The following is a 24209-nucleotide window of genomic DNA, read 5'->3' as shown; positions in this document are numbered from 1 at the left end:
CATCCCACATACCTTCCTGGACCTCGGCTGCATCACTGGGGAGATTGGCCTCATCAGAGAGGCGAGGTCCAGGGATGGAATGTGGGTGTCTGGAAGCTGAAAGTGGAATATTGCTGCTCAGAAAACCATGTCAGAAGCGGGTCAAATTCTAGAGAAGACCATACTGCGTGATAAAAAAGCAGATCAGTGGTTTCTCGGGGCTAGAGGTGAGGGAAAGAAACTGACAGCAAAAGGGCATGAGGAACTTTCTGGTGTGATGGAAATGATGTATATCTTTATTGTGGTGTTGGTTACATGCCTTATACACTTGTCAAAATTCATCAAACTGTACACTTAAAATGTTTGAGTTTTATTGTATATAAATTATACCTTAATACAGCTAATAAGAAAGACAAAAAAAAAAAAAAAAGAAGAGGGTCAAGGCTGGTGTAAATTGCCAGAACTACCTTTAATATCATGAGTATTCTATCATCCTAATTGCAAAAGTGCAACTGGCACGTATTTTCTCAAACCTGAGAACAAGATGTATGTTCCCAGGAGTCGAGCCATTTGAGATATTACTTTAAGCGTAGCTGTTAACCGACTATCACCGTCTGTATCAGAGCTTCCGTCCTCTCTAAAATGCAGCTAATAATAATTGTCTCCATTGAGTTTGTGCTTACTGTGTGCCAGGCACCATAATCGAAGGAGACTGAATCGAAGGAGATTAAATGATATCTAAGAGAGAGAGATTGTGAAAGGCCTTTGAAAAGAAGGCAGAGAGAAGCTAAGTCACTTGGGAAGGTCACGCTGGTGTAAGCAGCCCATTTGAACTCTACCTTCAGGATTACGGGCTTTCAGAACCTCTAGGGATGTTCCCCTAGCTCCCTGTGAATTCTCCAAATGATTTCAAGGCTCATGGGAAATTAAAGAAGGAGGGGGAAGGGCTTTTAAAAAGAAAAGCTTAAACAAATATGGTATTTGCTGTGTTCCTGCTATATACTTTTGTTGTCTATTTTGTCAATGATTTTTTAAAATTATGAATAAGCTTCAAATTCTATTTAATGAGCTTTCTGCATCTACTGGGTATATCATATTGAGAAGATCATTTTTTTCCTTGAATGTGTTCATATATTACCTGTATCAATAGATTTTTCTAATGTATATTATCTTTACATTCTTGGGTAGACGTATCCACTGGTAGATTTAATTTGCAATTTCTAAAGTTTCTTTTATTATATAGCAAAATTTAAATTGGCCTATAATCTTAATGTTTTATGTTTAATCTTTGTTTTAGGCATTACAATTAAACTAGCCTTGTAAACTGCAAAAAAAAAGAAAGAAAAGCTTAAAGAGTTTTCTAAATAAGACATATTTATGGTTAAACCCACGGCCCTGCATCTATGCAATGTTGGAATTTCCAGGTAGACAAGCTGCATTATCTCAACCTCTGCTCCTTTCACCAGAGAAATGAACTCTCAAGCCATGGGGTGTTAACCGATATTAATGACTCCCTGGCAACGCTCCAGATTGCAAACCAAAAGACGACAGTGAGTAGAAGAAAAACATCAAAAGTTAAAAAGCCCAGTGCTTTTCTACCTAATCAGACGTCAAAGCCTGAGGAGCTTACTATTTATTGAAGTTACCTTTTAGCAGTTTTTTTTTTTTCTAATGCGTCTTTACAGTATTTCTGTCTATATTTTTAGTTGTCAAGACGTCATTAATGACAAGTCAATGACAGCACCTTTCATCACACGGTTTCAAATCTTCAGAGCCACTTTGTTGTCACTTTGGAACAGTGGAAGAGTGACGAAGACACACAAAAGGAGGGTTTGATGAATGACTATTTCCACAGGAAATTAAAGACTCATCCTTTTCCACATTGCCCCACGGCATCAATAAGTCACGTTCGGTTGGATAAGTCATCATGCTTTTAAGTCTGTCTCTCTGTTTCTGATGGTTACTTCCTTGATCTATAAAAGGCACTTGCATTCTTAATCTGTTTGATTCAGCACTCCCCAGAGATTATATGAAGGAAAGAAAGACTATTCCCAGCCATAGACCGTAGAGCAATCAATCACGACTACGTAGCCAAAGGAAGCATCATAAGGGTGCCTACTAGCAGGCACACACCCAAAAAAGATCGAGCAAGGGAGCAATGCTTTCAGGCTTGGCTCACTTAGTAACCCGCTAGATGGTCTTACCTTAGTTACGGACGATGAAGTTCAGCTCAGACCCCCGTGTCTTTTGCATCGTATAAGAGCACGGCAACTAGACGTCCAGGGCTCCTTTCTCTCTGCTCCTCCAAGCTCTCTCTCAAGCTGTCAGCACCCACCGCCATGGAGATGAGAAAGCACACGGGAGAATCTCGCTCTTCTTTGCCTTTCCGGACACATTCACCACATACAAAGGCCACTGAGATCTCCGCTTGCCTCTAGTGAATCAACACTTTCTTTAACTTGTTCCCATGCCTACCCGTAGTAGATAGTCTTGCCAGTGGTGGCTTCCAGAAAACAAGAATCAAGAAGAAAGAGCCTCCCTTCCTGCCCATCTATACCTTTGTTTTTCGAACTTATTCAACAAGGCTCTCCCCAAATCACAAAATGGCCGAAAGTTGCCCCTAAACTTCTCACTGTCCCAGAGGCTGGATTTTTTTCTCACTAACACCTCCAGGACTTGAACAACTTCTTCCAAGTGTGTTCTTCTTAAGTGTAGGTGCCCTAGACTGTCACTGTAAAGATTTTTCTCTGCAAACACACCCTGTCTATGTAATAGTTCACCTAAGGCAAACAGCATTTCATTTGGGTTCCAAGGAAATGTGTGCCCCCTGAAGACCACTGACAAGCCCAGTAGTGGTTTCAAGGACAACGTTTAGATATTTTTCTGAGAAGCCCGTTTTATTTTCTGGCTTGTTTGTTTGTTCTAAGTTTGGGATATGGGAGAGAATAAGTCTCTTACTCAATATCCACTTTTCACCTATTGGGAAGTCTTGTAATTTGGAATGAACTAGTCATGAAAATGTGGACATTTCCAAGAAATTGATTGGATGCTGGTACCAATTACTAAGATGATGAAACCAGGAGAGAAGGAATTTTGAAGTGGGGAACTCAGTGGTTGAGGTTTTATTGTGGTTAATTGGATATGCTCTCTGACATCCAAACGAAGATGTCAGGTAGACAATACGTATTCTTCTGGAATTGAGGGGAGTGGTCCAGAATGGAGGTATAAGATTGGAAGTTATCAGTACATATAGGGTATTTAAAACCATGAACATGGATGAGACCACGCAAGGAGTGAGGGTAGTTAGAAAAGAGAAAGAAAGATTCCCAGGACTAAGCTCTGGGGCAACTCAATTTGAAGTTGGGAAGATGAGGATGAGCCAACAAAGGAGACTGAAAGGGAGAATTTCTTGAAGTAGACAGAAAACCATGAGATGGAGGTGAAGAAAAGATGGCAAGAAAAAGGGAGTGATCCTCTGTGTCGGAGATTAATGAGAGGTCGAGATGAGGACTAAGAACTAACTGTTGGATGTGGCCATGTGACGTCACTGGTGGCTTGACGAAAGATGTCTCAGTAGAGTTTTGGAGACAAATGCCTGATTAGATCAGGAACAAGTGGGAACAGGGTGAGAGGAAGTGGAGAAAACACGTATCCCCTTTGTAAGGAGTCCTGCTGTCAAATGGAGTAGAAAAATGGGCTGATGGATGGGAAGGAACATGGAGCTCAAGGGGGGTTTATTTTTCAGGGAGGGAGTTTTTTGTTTTGCTTTAATATGAGAGATGTACAGTTTGTCACATAAGATTTTGCCAACTTCTTAATTTTTAATTAAGTAAATGTCCTACAAGGATTCTTGTGTGTCGTTTTTATTAAAAATAAGTACTTCTTTTGGGAGACTTGAAGAAGGTGTCCTGTTTGGTCTCATGGTTTCATTACAAAATCATGAGGAGAGAGTGGAATACTTGTATTGAACCAACAGCTGTGTCTGCTTTGTGCATGTTATATTACCAACCACCAATTTAACTAATTGGGTGAGAAGTGAATAGTCAACTTTCTAAAAATCATTTTCTCCCCCATTTTTTCCTACATTATGCAAAATACTTTGCTTAATTTCATCGTAAATAAAACATTGTTTATATAATTGTGTAGAACAACATAAACTACAGAAAATATAAAACCCATACTAATAACTTCTCAGTACACATTAAAATAATCCTAACTTTAATCTACAAATTAATCATAGCCTAATCCTAAACTACTTGTTCACCTATAACATTGTTTGGTGTACAGTTTATGCTTAATAGTTATTTCTTGAAAAAAAAAGAATGAATGAATGAATGAGTGAATAACAAGTACTAAAGAAATCTGCAATTATCACCATTTTCCTTAAGAGTTATATTTGTTTTCAGACTAGGTTATGAATCCAAATTCTTTGTAAACCGTTCAGATTTGTGAGAAGAGTAAATAAAATATGAGACATATCAATTGAGAATCTACTTAATGACAGACTGATATGTTAATGAGAGACCCATTAATAGGTGTAGTCGCATATGCACAGAGTTTTCTACAGCTTTTATAGTACAGTTGAGGAGGGGCGTACATTGTCCTCAACAGAATCTTTAAATGCACAGGATACCCTAGACCTGGGATTTTCAGCCTTGGTATTTTGGGCCAGATAATTCCTTTTTGTGGGAGGATGTTGTGGGCTTATACGGCGTTTAGTAACAACCCTAAACTCTTCCCACGAGATGCCACGTGACCCCAACCCCCAAAGTGACAGCCAGCAATGTGTCCAGACACTGTCCAATGTCCCCTGGGTGACAAAATCACCCCTGGTTGAGAACCGCTCTCCTAGCCTCAAAGAACCAGGTAGATGAGTTTTACTCTCGGTTAGTGAAGTCCATAATAGGATATGGATTCACAAAATACATAAATATGATTTCTTTCCTAAAACACCATATAGATGGATTCTTTAAGGAGAAGGTACGTATGTAAAATGTATATAAAAGGACGCAGTGTTTGGAACTCGATGTTAACACAGCTCTGTGCTTAGGAAAATATACATTCATAAGAAGAAGGCTGGACTTCAGGAAAATAGGTAGAGAGAAAGCGCATTTCCATTGAGGCATTAAGTGTCCGCATTGGTTTTTCAGAGAATCGCGTTAAGATGGGTTCAATTTCTCATCTTTAAAGTGCGAGGCAACATAGTGATTACGAACTGCGGTGGGAGACACTCTGCTGATTAGAAGCCTGACTCTCGCGGCGCCTCCATCCCCCCATCTGTGAAAGAATGATAATAAAAACACCTATTCGGTATAGCTCTCAGCAGAAGCAATGAATGAATATTCGTAAAGCACTTATAAAAGTATCAGACAATAATATTTGCCCTCTCAATGCCGTTAAATAACAGTCTGATGGGAGAACACGAAGAGACACACCTGGGCTGGAGGATGATTTCTGGGTGGTGAAAAGTCAAACGAAAAATGGAAAACGTTGGAAGACCTTACATGGCTGAAGGAATGGGCAAAGTGTTAGGTAAGAGTAAAAGTGTGTAAAATGGAAGGCATCGAGCTTAGGGAAAAACTATATAACTATTCTTATGATGATCTATAAGATAATCAAACTGACTAATTTAATAGAGTAATTTGAAATAGAAAAAAAAGTTAGACCTTTCTATGGTACATTGTAGACACTAGGTAATGGACAGAATTGTTTATGTTAACATAATTTTCCATACTTAGGGGGAAATTCTAAGTTGTTAGGTGTAGCCTCAGCCCCTGCTGAAACCGTGCCTTTGGAGAGACCCAAACAAACTTCAGAGGAGCCACTATTGCCGGCCGGAGGGCTTCCTGTTATTCCAACTGCCCGGTGACCATAGGCGACAGAGGAAGTGTCTGAAGTTCTCACTGCGAAACAGGGCATTCCTCTCCCGCCACTTACGAAAGTCTCTCCCGCTACCTATGTTCCTAAGTTGTGGGAAACTTGCTGACTTATTTTCCTCTCTTTGGCCAAACTGTGCCAAAGCGGAGTGGACAATCTTAATAGATGTCCAAATGTGGACTCAGAAATCAATCAGTGGTCAGTTGGTTAGCGTGGGCTTCCTCTCAAATGAGTGATCGTTGTTCCATTTTAAAGCTTAACAAAGAGGCATCATAAACATTTCTGCTTAGATCATTATTTTCTGAACTGGAATGAATCACTTCTCCGGCTGGGTGTTGTACCATCTACCGAATACACACGTTACTGAGCAAAGAGCCTGTGAGAATCGGCGCAGTGGCCGAGTCCGTCACCTCAGAGGCTCAAAAGGGCACGAGCACAGCAAGGCGTCCTTGCCTGAGCAGTGCTATGACGGCCCCTCAAGGTGGCCCTCGGTCTCTGCTGGGACATTTTCATTGACAAGGACCTCAGTGACCCTCACGTGTTCTGTTCCTATTTTATGATGACTCAACTCTCTCAATGAGGAAGTCCTTCCTTAAACTCAGATAAAAACGTGTCTTCCGTAGCTCTCACAGGATGTTCCTGTCCCCCTGCTGTCCCTCTGCGAAACAAGTCACGTCCTACTTCCAACAGGCAGTTCTTCAGACAAAAAAAGACCAGAATCTCCTGGTTACTTCTTACCTTCCAAGTCCCGGGCTTCACTTCCTCCAGGGAAAACCCTCCAAAGCCTCCTAGGTTCCTGATATGCAGAGCGATGATTTAACTTGTCACTTTTAAGAGTGAAGAGTGTTGGGACAAATGCTAAAACGATGAGTCACCAAGACAGCAGGTGTCAACCAGGACTGCTGGGACATTTAGCTTATTCATAAGCAGTTGCGTGCTAGCAAATTTTCATTATGGGTTCTCGGAGGGAAAAAAAGGACTGATTGCAGACTTTGCCAATTTCTTTTTTTTTTTTTAATTTTTAATTAGAGTATAGTTGATTTACAATGTCGTGTTAGTTTCTAGTGTGCAGCAAAGTGATTCAGTTATACATATACATATATCCATTCTTTTTAAAATTCTTTTCCCACGTAGGTTATTACAGAATATTGAGTAGAGTTCCCTGTGCTATGCAGTAGGTCTTTATTAGCTATCTATTTTATATCTAGTGGTGTGTATATGTCAATCCCAAACTCCTAATTTATCCCCCCCACTTTTGCCTTTGGTATCCATAAGTTTGTTTTCTACATCTGTGACTATTTCTGTTTTGTAAAGGGTTTGCCAATTTCTATGGTATAAACTGCAACCCTGGCTGATGTCCAGTTGCTGATGGGATGTACCAGAACGTGGAGGTGGTAAGGGGGGTGAACAGCTAGCTCTTGGGAGCTGACACAAGTCTGCTCCAGCACACCCCTGGGTCATAAACCATGTTTCAGGATTTGCTCAATATCCTGATTATTCTTCTCTGATTCTCTCTTTTAAAATGTGACATATCTTAATTCACGGTTATTGAGGTGTTGTTTGACCAGCCCAGAATCTGTCCAGATTCCACTCAAAATTCCACTGCAAAGATCCAATTTCATCAAAATTCAACTTCGCAACTACTGGGAATGAGAGTAGGGAGATGGAGAAAGACAAAGTCACAGAAAAAGCCTCTAGCTTCTCATATTTGGGTCAGGAAAAAAAAAGTTGGTCTTTAGTGTCTGTACTGGAAAGAAAATTGGGCAAAGCTGATATATGTTAAATTATATATATATATAATCACTAAGCAATTCTTATCTACCACGAAGTCTTAATTAAAGTTGTCATTTTTTTAACGGAATGAAAAAGAAACTGGCTTCAAAACGGCTGGCTTGTTAAGAGGGATAGTGCAAAAAATGATTTAAAGTTTTAAACGTTTCCCTGTAATTCAGTAAGCCTTTGTGAAGTCCTTCTCGTGCATTAAGGAAACTCTATAAATATTCAACTTAAAACTCTGCAAATGAATAAACTTCTTTTCATGGGTAGCCTTCTTCACTCTTGGATAGACTCCACTTTCTTTAAAGCCATGGGTGTGTTTGTGATCGTTCTTTAGGGAATCCACCCTGCAGTTGTTACTTGTGAGTCATTTTTCCCCAACGGTGTAATTTACACCCTTCTTCTGTTCATACTGAATGCCACTGGTGGAGACAAACCATGTTAGCGCCCAATAGCGGTTACAAGAAAAATTAAAGTGTTTATTTGGCTTGAAGGCGGGATCTAGGATGGGGAAAAGTATGAGAGAGGGCTGGAGTGGTGAGCCACATCTGGGAAGTCAGGTTCAAGAATTTCAGTTATTCTCAGGCAGGATTAAAGGGCTTTGATCAGGGGAGTAGGACAATCTGATTAGAATTTAAGAGCATGTGTTCTGGCATCGGTGGTGAGAATGGATTGGCTAGACAACTGATAGGGAGGGAAGTGAGGAAGATATTGCATAACCTGGGGGAATAAAGCAAAGGGAACAGATTCAAGAGGTACTTGGGGGTCTGAATCCACAAGAAGCAGAAATCCATCAGGGAGGGAGGGAGGGAGGGAAAAGGGAAAGGAGTTGCAGAGTAAAGGGAAGGGTGGGAAGAGTTGAGTATGATTCCAAGGGAAAGATGGGTACGGCTGCAATCAGGTCAACAGGTGGGATGGCAAGAAACTGGTGATTTTATTTCTTGGTTCAATAAGGGGATGGTGGGTAGGGAGACAGGATCAGAGATTGAAAGAGAGTTGAAAACATTTGAAATAGTCAACCGTAGGGAAGTTACAAACTATGTTACATGAGCCTGCATTGAGGGCCCGTCCTTAGGAACGTTTCCTCAAGAATCTGATGGAAAACGTGTATTCTGTAAACGTGTCCCAGGTGCTCCTGTTAGGTCTTCCCACTTCCATGTAATGATCTGTGCCTCTAATTTTTAGTGAAACTCACCAAAGAAAACCAATGCGTTTTGATTTAAGAATTTCAACAGGGTAACTCATTCCATTCGTGGTTTCCAGATTGACCACTAAAGGGCCTTTATGACAAAAACAGTGAACTTCCCACAAATACTTGTTCCGAAAACATTTGCTGGAGGGCTGCCCTCCCCCGGCCCCGCCCTCACACAAGCCCCTGACATCAGCACGGGCATAGGAGCGTGCAAGCGATTGATGCATCCTGGTGTGGAAGTCCGAAATTTAGTCAGGGAGCAATCCCCAGTGAAGTCATGTCTCGTTCAGGATTAAATGGCTAACTCGGATTCAGTGATCATATTAAGAAAAATGCATGTAAAAGGCCCAGGAATTTTTCCTTTGTTGGATTCACAAATTAAACTCGCACACGTCATGTCTGCAAAGCAAGCATTTCACCATGTCAGATGCTTTCTCTGACTGTAATAGGATGTAAGAGAAAATAAAGAACATGCTACTTTCTCCAGCTGGCTGGGTCATGTACCTTACCGCACCTCTGGAATTACACATTTTAAATGTAGATTTCTTGACACTCTAAAAAGGCAAGTTTATATCCAAAAACCTTGACCAAGTTACTAGCTATAAACTGTTCAACCTGTAGAGGCCACTGAAAACGCTGAGGTCAAAACACAGTCCTGCCTAATCCCCAAAGCATTCCAGGTCTGAGAGGTGTGGTTTTCAGTAGAGCAGAAAGTGTACATCAACTGAATTATGAAGACAATTGCCTTTATTCTCCATAGGATGTAATGCATATATTGTCAGATAGCCGTGTTTATCTGATACCTAATGCAATCTGAAAAACTAGCAAGTTACCAGCAATTTCCAAATCTTTGCTCCAAATGTTCTCTGTTGTCACATCAGACAAAAAAGGATTGTTCCTTTGGAAATATGAGCCACTATTTTGATGTTATAATCATAGCCATTACTTATTGAATACATACTACACACACATTAGTACGTAGGACTTTGGTAACAGTTTTACAGAAGTTATTTGTTTTCATTCTTAAGCCACCCATAAAATAGGTACTTACATCCCTAGCAATTTTTAAATAAGATTTAAATATACTGATAGACTATCTCAAAGTCTTGTTATGAAAGAAGGTATCAGCAGGATTAGAACTGAAACCTTCTAAAACCAAATACCACATACTTCTCAGTTAATAAAGGCAAAATAGACTTCTCAAAGCAATAGAGCCAATTTGAACTAATTACAGATGATGTCGTTTTCCAAAGAAAACAACCCCCCAAACCGGACTGTGTGCAGGAGACAGAAGCAGTGAGGCCTTTGCTGCAATGACCTGGAAAGAGGACTGACTATGACAAATGCCGAATTGTCATCAATCTGAACCAGGTCAAAGGAGTCTTGACCCAAGTTTGAACCACTTCTAACAGTTCGTCTGGCTTTCAAAATTATTGGCACTCCACTGAAGGTCCAGTGGCCCTAAATGACTGTCTAAACTTGGGCAGGGCTCATTTTGCTATTTAAAAGTTTCTATATAGACGTCAAATAAATATTGCAGAAATGAAGGTCACCCAAACGAGAACAAGCTGGGGCTATCGTTCACAGTTTGCTCTAGCAGGGGGTCCGCCGCCATCACTCGTGTTTGCCAGAGATTCAAAGAGGAGGCAGAAGAGTGGGAAAGCATTATAGTTAAAAAGAAAAAAGGAAGGCTTCAGGTATGGTCTGATCCAAGGCTGGGGGCATGAGAAGCTGGAATCAGGTGTACTAGAAGTGGGCGTCTTCTGTGATGAGGAGGCACATTTTGCTTTCCCTTGTCGGTTTGAAGTTAGAAGCAGGGGAAGAAAATTAGGGAAGTTGGAAGTCAAGGACCAATTCTTGAGCATTTTGGGCCCATTGTTACAAAAATGTGTCTTCCAGGGCTATTTGCTACAGAGCTGGGGTGGGGGGGGGGGCACGGTCAGAATTGTATTGTCATATATGATCTTGGCCACCATTCGTATATTCAACCTCTCAAAACAGTAGAACGTGGTGGTAAATGAAATGTGGGAAAACCACTTTGAACAAACGTGCTTCTTGAAACTATAGCCTCCATCCAATACTTAAAATTGAATCATTCGTGGGAAAAAAACCCCAAATAAATTATTCAGACTCCCTTATTATATGAGCTAAAAAATGCATTCAATCACTCATTTTTTTTTTTTTTTTCAAAGCAGGTTGACTTTCTTAGAACTCTATCTATTGGACAATATGTTAAAGCTGGGTTAATTTAATTATCATTGAATCTGATCTTGATGAAAACGACTGTAACAAATACTCAATAATAACAGTTTTCTGGGGATAAATTGCATGGCCTTGCACTATAAATTGTTGAAAACTGCAGTTCCTGCCATCTCTCGAGACTGATCAACTATAGCGAGCTGGATGCATCCTGTTCTTGGAAATATGGCATTTTGCCCAATACGACTCTTTGAAGAGTCAAAAATTATTTTAAACTAGGGGGGAGCGTGGGTAATAAATTTCAGCCTTGTCAGATCTACCAATTCAAACTGGTTTCAGTCACAAAAAGGAAGGTCAAAGTATTTGACCATTTTCCCTACCTTTTCTGCTGGCTGTATTTCTCTGACTCATCACCTTACAGGCACCATAAAGCGCCACGTGGATGGGTGCAGTCAGTTAAATATTTTGCCAGCCCTTTCTTTCAGTCTAGATGGTGTCTGTGTGTACAGTACACGCTTTCACTAATTATTAGAAGCTTACGTTCTTTCAACTTCTGCAACTTTCTCCAACTCACAGATGCAACACTGAGGATTTATTTGTGATGCAGACCACATTGTAGACCTTTTGGTATTATATAACACCTGATTTCCTAGCCCATAAATGAGGTTCTGCTCAAACAGGGTAAGTAACCTAAATTCGCCTAAATTAAAACTCCTCCCCCCCCATCCCAGGCCATCATAGTACTTGACTTATTTATGTTATTCACTGTGTAGTCGATGCACCCAAGAGTCTCAAATTACATGTAAATATTACATGAGAGGGTAAAATAAGGGGAAAGTGACTCTTCAAAGAGTACGGGATCAGGATGATTCAAGGGAACAGGCAAAAATCAAGCAAAGCAGCCCTCCCTGGAGAACAGCAGGAAAGTGAAGACCTACACGGGGCTAAAGCAAAGTACTAGATGTGCAACCAGTAGAAGAGAGGAAATCAGAGCATCAGGAGTGTGTGTGTGTGTGTGTGTGTGAACTGGGAGACAGGGTGAGGGACAGAGTGGAAGGAAAACCCAAAATAAATGCTGCCTGTTTTTAACTTGTTTGCAATTTATCCTATCAAGGAGCAAATCTTATTATATATCATTCCTCAACCTAACTTTTGATTATTTGCCCCAAAGACATAAATGCTGTTCCTTGCCCACCCGTCCCTGCCCCTGGCCTTTTTACTATGTTCAAGGTGGTTACTATGAGACAGGCTGGGACCTGGGACCTGGGACCCTTTGCTGCAGGGCTTGCACCTGGACAAACGTCTCCTTGAGCAGCAAAATACAAAGGAATTACGAGGGACTAAAAATAACTGCGTGCATGCGCAGTCGGGGCAAATTATGAACAGTAAGATACAAAAAGGCCAAAACGCAACTGTCACCTCTCCACTTGTGAGGTGTCAGGAGCAAAAGCGCGGTACCACGCGGGATCCCTGCACACAGCACCGTGAAGGGGGTGGGCAGACCTCCTCGGCCACCCCTCCTGCCCCGACACACTGATCCGCCCACCCTCACCCCGTTTAAGCTCACGCCCCGCCCCCCGGGGATGGAGCAAGGTTACGCATTCCTTGCTTTCGCCCCCTCCTGCTGCAGCACGAGTCCCAGTAAAGACTTGTCTGAATCCCTCATTGGGCCTCTTACCAATTTCTACTGATTAAAGAGTGAGTCCAAGAGGTCGGTAACAAATGGGCTATTTGCAAATTTATGATTTACAAGACATAATGCCAGTCCATAGGAAGTTAGTAAGCTGTTTAGAAGACTAGCTATAGCAAACAGGCAATGATCACTTGTACTTTTATTTCAGTTATGTTTCGACTAACAGTCAAATGAGTAGGAAACGGTCCTGGCTGACGGTTGATGAGCAGAAAAGGAAATAGAAACCAGGATGAATTCGAAGGAAGGTGTGCTCCATGTTGCTTGATTTCATCTGGAAAAGCGTCACGTAAAAGGTGGATTTGGCTCTGACTTTGAGACACCTGCTTAGACAGGTGAGTGGAGTGGGAGGGGACTTAACATACTTCAGAAGGGAGGAAAGGACGCAGCATTTGTGTGAAGTGAGAGAGAGAAACGGTGGCAGAGAGGGCCAAAACATGAATTTGGGCCCCAAATGGCAAAACTTTTACCTGCCTGGCTGAGGACTTTGAGTCTTTTTTCAGTAGCCATCATCTGCTAAACAATATTTCTGAACAAGGTTTTGGTTACGCTTTTGGCCATCGAGGCAAACGAAATGGATCACACTTCCATTTTTCAGATTCTCTGTTTGACAAATTTAGCAAAATTACACGGTCCTTTATACATTTCCTGGTCACTGAGGTAGATAAATCATAGATTATTGAAGAGAGACTACAGAATTTGATCATTCACAATGGCAGCTCTGGGCTTTTAAGTATCTTTAACATATGAATATGATAAATGAACCCAATGAATTCAACTCAGTCTGTAAGTAGCACTATGAGCCTAAATTAGGTCCATAATTCAGCCCAGAAAAGAAAAGTACCTGGGAAAATCAGCTCCAAGGGTTTCCACTGACCTCAGTTACCCATATAATGTGTCGATTTTATCCAGCCAAAGTGTAACAAAGATGATCTGTTTTCTACTAGCTAAAGGTTTGCGAGAAGGCACACAGTGTTTTGCCATAGACTTTCCCCCTTATCTTAGAGCTTTCAAGCCTGTAGCATTTTCTTTCAAGGGAAAAACAAAAACCTCAGAACAATTACCCCATTCAATGATAAAATCACTGCCATCAGCCTTTCTACCACTGACCCTTTGGACAGAAGCAGAAACAGCAGGTTCTGCCTAGATCGAGTTGCCCTGTTCTACCAGCACAAATACTTTGGCAGGAAGATAAGTATGTGATTCAATTCAAGGTGGAGCCTAAAAAAATAAACGTTTGAGCAAATGATTGAACAGCTTTCTTGCTGTGCAAAGAGGCAGCTGAGGCCGGACAGAAGTGGACACCACCAGTCTCAGTCAGATCTCTTTGCTTAAAACCCCGGGACATCAGGACTAGACCTCGGGTGATGGACGCAGTTATTGCCAGGGTTATGGAGTGTCAGAATATCATACTCTGCCTTTATCGTGAGTGTGAGGTGACTAAAGATTCCAAACAGAGTTAGTAGAGCTGTGTGTCCTCTGTAAACACTGAAGTAACAGGCTTTTAATTTTTTACCTACATATAGATTTGGTAAACAGATATGATAACCGTCTGAAAAAAGAATGTTACACACGGTGGTAAGTCTCGTTTATAGCTCAGTATTTTCCCTTCTTCCTAGCCAAGTAAGTTTATTTATTACTGTGCCCTCCGGTGTAGACTGCCACAATTATGGAAACCCTGCAGTTTTACACTTTAGTAACATAAGGTGTTTTTTTTTTTTTTTTTCCTCATTGTCTCCTCCAAGTCAAGAATCCCACCTTTGGGAACTACTGGAGCAAATAAACAACAAAAACCATGGCTTATGTGGTTGTTTCTCTTCAGACTTCAGGAATCTGGGCAGACGGAGTGTTGAATAAAAGCTGGCATACTAAGGCTCTCGTCCCTGGCAGTTAAAATTCATGTACAAATTATGCAAGGCTCTTAATTTGATCTAAAAACAAAAACTTAGGTGGTCAACTCATGTGGCTTAAATCACCCAATTCCTGTTACAGAACACTTCCCACACCCCCTCCCTAAAGAGCCAAATAAATAAGGATAGTAGGACCCCAAGCTTACAGCATGGTGCCTGGCACACAGTAGGTCTTTAACAAGTGTTCTCTACTATTGTAGGTCCAAGAAGAGGAGAAGCAGAGGATTCAGAAGGAGAAACTGGCTTGATTTGCTTGTTCCTATCTCTATACTCCATGTAGCCACAGAAGACCAACTTTCAAACGTTCTGATGGAAACAAGGCTAAAAAATTTTCTTCATTGAGTTTTCAAATTGAATTTATAGGTTATGTTAAACTGAAGACTTAACTTACTAAGCCATATTAAGACCTATAAATTTTAAGTAATTCAAGACATGGAACTAAAATTGGCCATCGGGCAAAGCTATTATGACTCAAATGCCAGAATCCCGTGAACAAACAACAAATAAAATGCTGGTGACAAAGACAGAGGTCATGCCCCCTCCGGGAGCTTTTATTAAAGTTCCTAGTAGAGAAAAACACCACCACCTGACTTCATTTGATTTCTTTTCAATGGCAGCCACTAATTACTTTGAATATAGCCCAAAAGGACCATCCCATTTACCTGTAAGTTAGAAATAGTCCTCTCTTCCAGGTTTAGAAAAAATGCAGCATCCAAAAAAGAAGCGTCACTTCACTTCTGTTCTCATGGAGGACCAAATTCATTAAATGAGTTAGAATTAACCCTTTTAATGAAATTCACTCCCCTGGGAAGGTCAACATTTCTAAAGCGCTTGTCTGCTACGTATTCGCTGTTTCATATTCTTGCCCCCCAAAACTCTATCACTGACCCAATTTAAAGAGAAACAGAAGTTTGATAGTGGTGAAGTGCCTTGGCCTATACACTCCCCTGGTTTCCAAACTTGAATGTGGATCCGAAGCACCTGGAAGGTTTGTTAGCTACACTGGACTCCATCCCCACAGCTGCCGATTCAGTAGGTCTGAGATGGAGCCTGAGAATTTGCATTTTTTACAAGTTCCCAGGTGATTCTAATGCTTCTAGGGCCGGGACACACTTTGAGAACCTCTAGCCTAAATCACATAGGGCATAAGGGGCAGAGTCTAGATTAAAACCCAGGTCTGCCTGATTCTACAGTACAAACCGATTGCACGCTAAGAAATCACTTGTTATCCTTTTAAGAAGATTTCTCTACTGCAGAGATGGAAGAGAAAAGGAGAATCTGTAGGATTTGCACGTTTTTTGAAAGAGGAATGGATCTGGAGTCGAAACCCTGGAGTCTGAGTTCCCTTGGGTGCCACGTATGGCTTCATTGACCTGAGCCTAAGCATTCCCATCACTACAGTGAGAATTCTGCTACTTCACTCTCACTCACCTCACAGAGTCGTTTTGAAGATGTGATCACTGTTGTAAAAGAATTTTCTAAGCTTTGAAGTGCTACCCACAAATGTTTGTTATTTTCATTAGGAATCAAATCAGAAAAAGAGTAAAACAAGAAAAACAAAAATATGCGAGTGAAGGATCTGGTCTTTAGTTTAAAAGCTGAGACTACGCAAAAGGAAATGCCAAGCACAACAAAGAAGTTTATTAGAACCTTCAGGAATTCAGGGATCTTTAACATGAACGCACTAACAGTCCTACGGGTAGGGCAACTGCCAAATTTTTCCAACAGTTTTTGTTTTCAACTTAAGAAGTAAACATCCTATTTCTTCAAGAGACATTTTTATGATGAATCCTGGAAAATGATTAATAATTATTTTCATGTAATTATTTTTAAATAGTAAAAATGTAATGCTAACAGCTTTCTTTCTTTGGAAGTATAGTTTTTTCTTTTTCTTTCAGAGAATACTGAAAATATTTTACTATTAAAAATACAATTTCATTATGCTGATCACTGGCTTTGTTGGATGCTCTTTCTCAAGATATAAATTTGACTTCATTTGTAATAAATGGCAGAACCAATGAAATACAGGATTTGCTACGCCATAAATAGTTGACACAGGTGACTTCATATCACTCACTGTTATTCTTAATTAATTTTAATGCAAGAGTGAAAACTAAGGCTGCTTCTACTTTCTCCATGAAAACTTCCATTGTAAATATTTGCGTATCACGAGCAGCGACTTCTAACTAATGAAGTTAATATTCACTGGCACAAAGAAGGGGTCTATTTTATACTGAATTAATTAAAGGGAGACTTTCTACCCTAAACTAAGAACTCTGTCAAGGCCCACTGGGCTCGACTTTTATCATATTTTTCCCCTCAAACAAATGGTTTGTTTGGTATTAGTTCAATACTTGGTATTAAAGCCGACAGATTTCCATATGTCATTAGGACCATAAAGAACGATTGTATTTTCCCCCATCAATGAATTATTACTTTCCTTAGATTGGCTATTATATTTGCTTTATGAAGTGAAGTCCTTATTGATTTATGGTGTTAAAATTCTGTTTGTGTCGATTAACTTTTTTGTGTGTTTATTAACTTTTGATGAAAATGACAGATGCTTGTGCTGGTGCAGCTGGGGTTCTGCCTGTTAAATAGAGTACAGATATCTTCTTTTCTGTTTCTGATTTGCTTGTTTTTTATTCTTTAAATGCCTTTGATAGAGAAAGCACAACTTAATGTTTGGCGTGCAAAATAGAATACTTCAAAGAAACCAATAACCAGAGAGCAGAGAGCAGGGTTCAGAGGGAAGGGTTTGATTCTATTTTATCATTTCAATGCCTGAGCATTCCTCAGGCTTTCACTCTGAGTTGCGTACAAAGGTTTCTTGAACGTTAGGTGTATAACCCAAATTATGTGTCAATCTAATTTAGCATTACTAACAATCACAAAGATATGAATTTACGGGGAACTGAGGTTCTTTAGAGGGTGTGGGTTTATGGTTTAAAACACTTATTATAGAGAAAGGCTGCCTGGTCCAAAATCAGCTATGCCACTTACTAGCTGTGTGACCTTGGGAACATTTCATGGCCTCTCTGTGCTCCTGTTTTCTTATCTGTAAAAATAAAGTTTCTCGTGGGGGTGGAAGGATGAATACTTGTAAAGCACTTAGAACAATGCACAGCATGTAGTTAGTACCCTGTGTCTGTTAAATACAAATCAGGGAGTAAACTGAAAACGTTATTTCTGCCTTGAAATGACACATGCTCCTTTGTTATTGGTAGGTGAAACATCCCATAAGTTTCTCCATGTAGTCTCGTATCATTCATGGAAGATTCAGCAGAAATATCTTCTTTCCACGACTTTGGTAACAGAACGTTTGGGATGTGAACACAAACCCTTCACAGAACGGATGAGGCCACCTATCCTTGTGACACTATCTTTGTGATACAGAGAAAACACGACGCCTTTGAAATATACCAAATCTACCCTATTAGACAGCAGCAAAGGAAGAGAAACTGAGACAGATTAAGCTGAAAGAGTTAGTCAAACATAATCTAATAAGGAAATAGAGAAAATTTATACAAGATGGTGATGATAAAGAAGCAGCTTTCGTAATATCGTTTTGGCATAGCACGTTGAGGCTATTTCCTATCTTCATTGCTTTTTTCTATATTTTTCTCATTGTCAAGAAATTTTGCTACCAGTCAAGAAATTTCTTAATATATCTCTGGGTTTCTTTCCTCAGGTTAAAAGAGGGCTAAGTTATACTTAAGCAAAACAAACATCGTCTCTGTGGAAAAACGGTTGGTGACTTAAATAAGCATACATAATCACGCGAACCAGAAGATCTGGGTTAGTGTAGAGATTTGGTTGCTATCCGTTCAGCACCACCACTCGCCCAAGTGAACTAAGATAAAGACGAGGGTATCTCAGGGAATATACATTTATTAAAATATCTAGAACACATTTATTCTCCAGTTTTCACTATTTTAAGTAGAGGTAATCAAATAGCCAAAATGAGGTTCTGCAAAGCCATTAAAAACTTAATACTTCCAGAGCTTGTTCACGTGTATTGTTCTCACTTTGTGCTGTGTTCCATTACACAAGTAGTTCTATTATAACACACATCGGAGTGAAGGAAGACTCTCTCCCACCATACAGGTAGCTGTTTGGAGACAGGAACTATGTTTCGATCATTTGTTTTATATTCTGAATGGCAGGCATCAGAGGTGGTAGGTTTGAATGGGATCAGTTTAGCTAAACTGGGACTACACGTTCCAGAATTCCATTTCCTTCATAGTTCCAGGTTAGCCTGGGCCATGGGAGACATTCTGCATGACATCTGTAAGGCGGAAGTAAACCAACAGCTGTACTCTCTTTACATCGGAAGGTCGGCACAGGGCACGAGGCACTGTGGGACTTCACACAGGTTGGCATGGATTTGCTGGCTAACGTGTTGGCACAGAGCAGCAGGTGAGCCCGTGGTTCCTGCTGGGTTTCTTCCTTCAGCTTCTGCGGCGCCTGGGTTACACGGCGGGGGGCAGCCTCTTCCCCTCTGGACACCCCCATGATCTCATTGGAAGCTCAAAGGCTGTGAGAGATGAACATGAGCTTCATTTCACCCTGGTGGCTTCCGGCTAATCTTTGCTGGTTCTCACCTGCTGTACTCCTTCACTTCATGTCCACCTGTGCTGCCAGCTGCCTGCCTTGCAGCACCAGACGTGTCACCCATTATACAAGGTCTAAGATTATCATGTCATATATATATACATATATATACCTAATAGGGTTGGTTACCAGGGTTTGAGTAGAAAAGCAGAACCACTAGAGGAATGTGTGTGTGTGTATATATATATATATTCTCCTATATATATAATATAGATTTATTTTTATATATAGTATATGTATTTATATATATATAAATAAGCACACAATATATACACATACACTATTAAGTGTTTGTTGAAGGAATGTAGAAATAAATGATGGGAATATTTTTATTTTATAGATGAGGAAACTGACCATGGAGAACTACTTACTGTCCAATAAGAATAAATATGTAACGATCCTAAGACTGAAGGCATCTGACTTTGAGCCCAGTGTTCTTTCCACCGCCATGACACCCCGTTTAGTCTATCTGGTCATCCCTTGGTACACAGAGGAGCTGCGTCTTTGCAGGTGAATCCCTGATCCCATCTCAAGCGCTCCATTCAGGTGTGAAAAAAACTATTCTGACCACGTGCTCCCTAAATAGCGTGGCACCAAGTTAATATCCACGCAGTTTAGGACAATAAAGCATGGCGAATGGACAACCTGGGAAGAAAATAGAGCCCTGATGAGCAATTATTAAGTTATTTGCGTTAGAAAGAGTTCTATGTCTTGGAAAAAGCCCACCTTGCATGAGAATCAAAGAGTCCTCTGTAAAGCAGAAAAACATCAGGAATTAGCTTCTTCTATCTCTTCTCTGTTCTCTACATTTTCTATTAAATCCTTCTCCTTTCCCAGAATAAGTCACAGGTAATGAATGGGTAAATAGTTCAGTCTTAGAACTAGAGTTGCGTGTGATTTGGGGGAGAAGGGTAAACCCTATAAAAAGCCTTCCCAGGTGAGGTACTTCTAGGTCACACCACTTCTTTAGCCCGTGTGTCACCACCCTGCCTCAGTTCTTACACCAGCACCCTATACTCCAGCCTCACATTTTCCCAAACATGTTCGGTTCTTTGTAGATCAGGCAGGCATTCCTTTTCTCTTCAAGCTGAAACACAAGTATTACCTCCACTGTAAAGCTTCCCTCAATTTCCCAGCAAAGTTGATTTTTCTGCCCATGTCCTTTTTGGATAGGCTTTGTCTTTCCCACTGGCAAGGAACTGATGGAGTTATCTTTATATACCGTAGTGCCCAGTGGAATGAGTATTGTGCACATACTCAGAAGAACAGAGATGCCATTTGTTCAAGTCGTGAAACCAAAGTGTAAAAGATGACAACATTCTGTCTCCTGAGTGGCAATGTGGTTACTGAATGCTATTATTTTGATGCCAAAAATAACCAGGTCCACGATATAGTTATCATGGTATTACTTTGTGCATAATTAATACAGTCACTTTTTTCCCACGCAAGATTCCACGCACAACTGGAGAAACAGTGTCCCTCCTTTATGCCAGCAAAGAACAGGAGTGAGGTGACACAAACGTTCAGGAAAAGCACACACAAAATATTCTGCCTACAGTAATATAAGGCATGGAAACACGGTCCTGACCCCTGCTGTGAACATAAATCACAGTATATTTTACTTCTGTTAGGTTTTGTTTGGGTCTGCTTGTTTATGATTTCGCTTCGTTCCGTTTTGTTTCTCTGAATGTTTCTTTAGCTTTTAAACTCCTGGTGTAAATGGCGTAATCTTATCTCCAACTCAATACTGTTATCTGGTACAGCTAAATAAAAATTTAGTCTTAAGGAAATGAAACCGCCTTCCATTCTCACAAAGCCTAAATTTAAATATGTGTAACTCATAAGTCTTAATTTGCTCAAATTAGCCACACTACTTTCTCCTTGAGTGTTCTCTAACCACCCACAAGTTGACTCAATTCTGACCTGAACCAAAGGAGCAAGCTTCTGGATGTGACAATCCTGGCACATTAGCTCACAGCCTCTAAGACTCTGGCACCTTCTCAAATTTTAGTTGCAAGTCCAGGGAAGGATTTTATTATGCCATCTATAAATAGAACTCAATAGTACATGACAAGAACACTAAAAGGTCAGTTAATAACCTCATAGTTCAACAGGATGGCTGGGTGTGTCTTTCAGGTAAGTGCAAGTTGGTGAGTCTCATTAAGCTCTTGTTCAGCAGACTCAAGGCAGTGGCTCCCACATAGAAGAACCCTGAATCAGAGATCTACTAGAATTTTTGTGGTCCAGCCCTTATGCCAGGTGCCTTGTTTCTTGAGGCTACTTTGGCTTATTTTCCCAAAGTAGAGACAGAATGTCCTGAATGACTATTGTTCGGGACGGTCTCACATGAGATAAGTACATAGTTGTGAGAAGACTGCCAAGTCTGTGGGTGAGTAGCTATTTGGGTGGAGTGGAGGCGGGCAGAGCCCCTTAACTAATCAAGTACTAACCTAACCCATGTATTTAACCTCACAAAAATCCTCCTTTAACAGTGCTTCTCAAAATTGTCCATTAAAAAATCTGAAAAAACAAAAGAGAAATGAGTATATTACCGTTATCCCTACCCAAAATCCTAGGAGATCTGAGAATATGACACATCGGACTGAGCCCAAGCTCAAAATATTCCAGTCTTATGATTTTTCTTTAAAATATATACTGCATTACAAAAATAATTACTTAACCTGCTTATCACTTAAATGACTTAGTTCGTCTATTCTCCAACCAAACTGTTGAGTTAAATTAACGCTTCAAAAAGATACACCATGTTTACCTTGTGGCTTCTCAAAGCTCCTAGCATGTTGCTACTACTGTGAACATAGTCATTGGGGGGCAGGCCTCATACATGTGAAAAATAAACTACACATGCTCAGCCATAAAAAAGAAAGAAATCATGCCGTTCGCAGCAACATGGATGGACCTAGAGATTATCATACTAAGTGAAGTAACTCAGACAGAGAAAGACAAATACCATATGATATCACTTATATGTGGAATCTAATTTTAAAAATGACATAAATGAACTTATTTACAAAACAGAAACAGACTTATAGATATAGAAAACAGATTTATGGTTACCAAAGGGGAAATGTAGGGGGGAGGGATAAATCAGGAGCCTGGGATTAACATACACACACTACTATACATAACATAGATAACCAACAAGGACCCCCTGTATAGCATAGGGAACTCTACTCAGTATACTGTGACAACCTATATGAGAAAAGAATCTGAAAAAGAATGAATATATGTATATGTATGACTGAATAACTTTGCTGCACACCTGAAACTAACACAACGTTGTAAATCAACTATACGCCAATAAAATTTTTAAAAAAAGAAAATATATAAACTACACAAAAATCTAGGAGAGAATATATAGTGGCTGAAATATATGGTATAGAAAGTGAAGTTAAGAGACAAAGCCATTAGAAGGCTGGACTGTGGTGTCTTTTTCTTTGCCTGAATTAAAAGAAATCATTTTCTCTTTGTGCAGGTTGCCTTATTAAAAAATCGTAGCACTGAAAATGCTGTATTAAATTACTGGATGCGTCTATACAAAAATGATGGTATTTTTAGGCATCTCCATCTTATGGAATCTTAAATGTATATAATGAGTAAAATATAGTTAATTTCTTTTACAGAAACTGAAGCTTCAAGCTTAGAATGTCTAATAACGGTAGGGCAAAATACAATCGTGCAGAAGATGCCCTGTGTTCCTGGGATGGGTTATTTTATGTATCAGTTTGGTCAGGCCACGGTGCCCGGTTGTTTGGTCAAACGCCATTCTGGATGTTGTTGTGAAGACGTTTGTTAGATGTGATGAACATTTATGATCTGTAGACTTTAAGTAAAGTATTGATAGATGACCCTCCACTGTGAGGCTGGGCCTCATCCAACAGGTGAAGGGATCAGGAGCAACGTCTGAGGTTTCCCAAGGAAGCTAGAAGAAGCAGTTCTGCCTCAAGGCTGCAACATACCTGAGTTTCCCGCCTGCTGGCCTACCCTGCAAATTTTGCAAATTTTGGACGCAAGGCTGCAATATTAACTCTTAATTTCCAGATTGCCAGCCTACCCTACAGATTTCAGACTTGCCAGCCCTCACAAACATATGACCCATTCCTTATGTTAAATCTCTTTCTACCTCTCCTTCTCTCTCTCTATATGTATCCTATTGGTTCTATTTCTCTGGATAACCCTGATACAGTCACCAATAAACAATTGGTAAAGAAAACAATAATTCTAAGGGAACTGTCAGGGTAAGCTTCTGGCAACAAAAAAATCTCGTAAGAGTTCATAGTAAAAACAATATTTCAGTGCCTAAAAGTTCTGAATTCCAAAAGCATACCCAGGACAAGAGCCACATGCCACAAATTTGTCTATCAATCACCTTATTGCTTTCGTGAAAAAACGTTCAATTCGTTGGTGTGCTCATCATATCTCATGTTACCATGGTACTAGGTCATTGAATTGCCCTTAATTGTTTGCAGATCTGCCTTTTTCTGCCAGACCGAGGGCAAGGACCAGGTCTTTGTCATCTTGGTACCAGACCCAATAAATGATTATTGATTGCATTGGAACACGGTTCTAATTTAAAATGGAGTATAATGAAAAATGAAAATTCATTGTGATGAAATATGTTTTTGTCATGTGTGCTGGAACATACTTTTTTCTTTAAGTACAGAAAGAATAACTGAATGCTTCTTTTTGAGTTAAAAGAATAAATCTTATGGAACATAATCTAAAGCCATGCAACCGTTTGAAGTCTTTGAAACTATATTCATATTTTACATAAAATCAGAACTTGAGGTGATACTTCCGGACATCGTTAAGGTAAAAATCACCTTCTTTATGTGGAACTGTTGGGTAAATCTATTTTGGGCCTGTTTCTTAGATGATTGGCTTTTTTCAGTTTTCCTTTGCATCTGTGGACACTTTCAGGCCTACTTTTGAAAGAGAGTGAATGTGGAGCCAA

The 24209-nt window shown here is 40.1% G+C and overlaps 1 protein-coding gene across 8 annotated transcripts in view; it reads right to left on the bottom strand.

Moving 5' to 3' along the window:
• Positions 1–24209, bottom strand: part of KCNJ16 (potassium inwardly rectifying channel subfamily J member 16) — a 148365-nt gene that overhangs the window by 25819 nt on the left and 98337 nt on the right. Inside the window, exon 1 of one of the 8 annotated variants that reach the window (XM_082442943.1) lies at positions 2184–2413. The exons of the other annotated variants lie outside the window; for them this stretch is intronic. The gene's annotated coding sequence lies outside the window, so the exon portion shown is untranslated. Of the gene's footprint in view, positions 1–2183; positions 2414–24209 lie in introns of those variants that run through there. 8 annotated transcript variants of the gene reach the window in all.

The sequence above is a fragment of the Balaenoptera physalus genome (assembly GCF_965194825.1).
Source record: "Balaenoptera physalus genome assembly, chromosome: 20".
NCBI lineage: Eukaryota > Metazoa > Chordata > Mammalia > Artiodactyla > Balaenopteridae > Balaenoptera > Balaenoptera physalus.
This window is presented reverse-complemented; position numbering and strand designations above follow the sequence as displayed.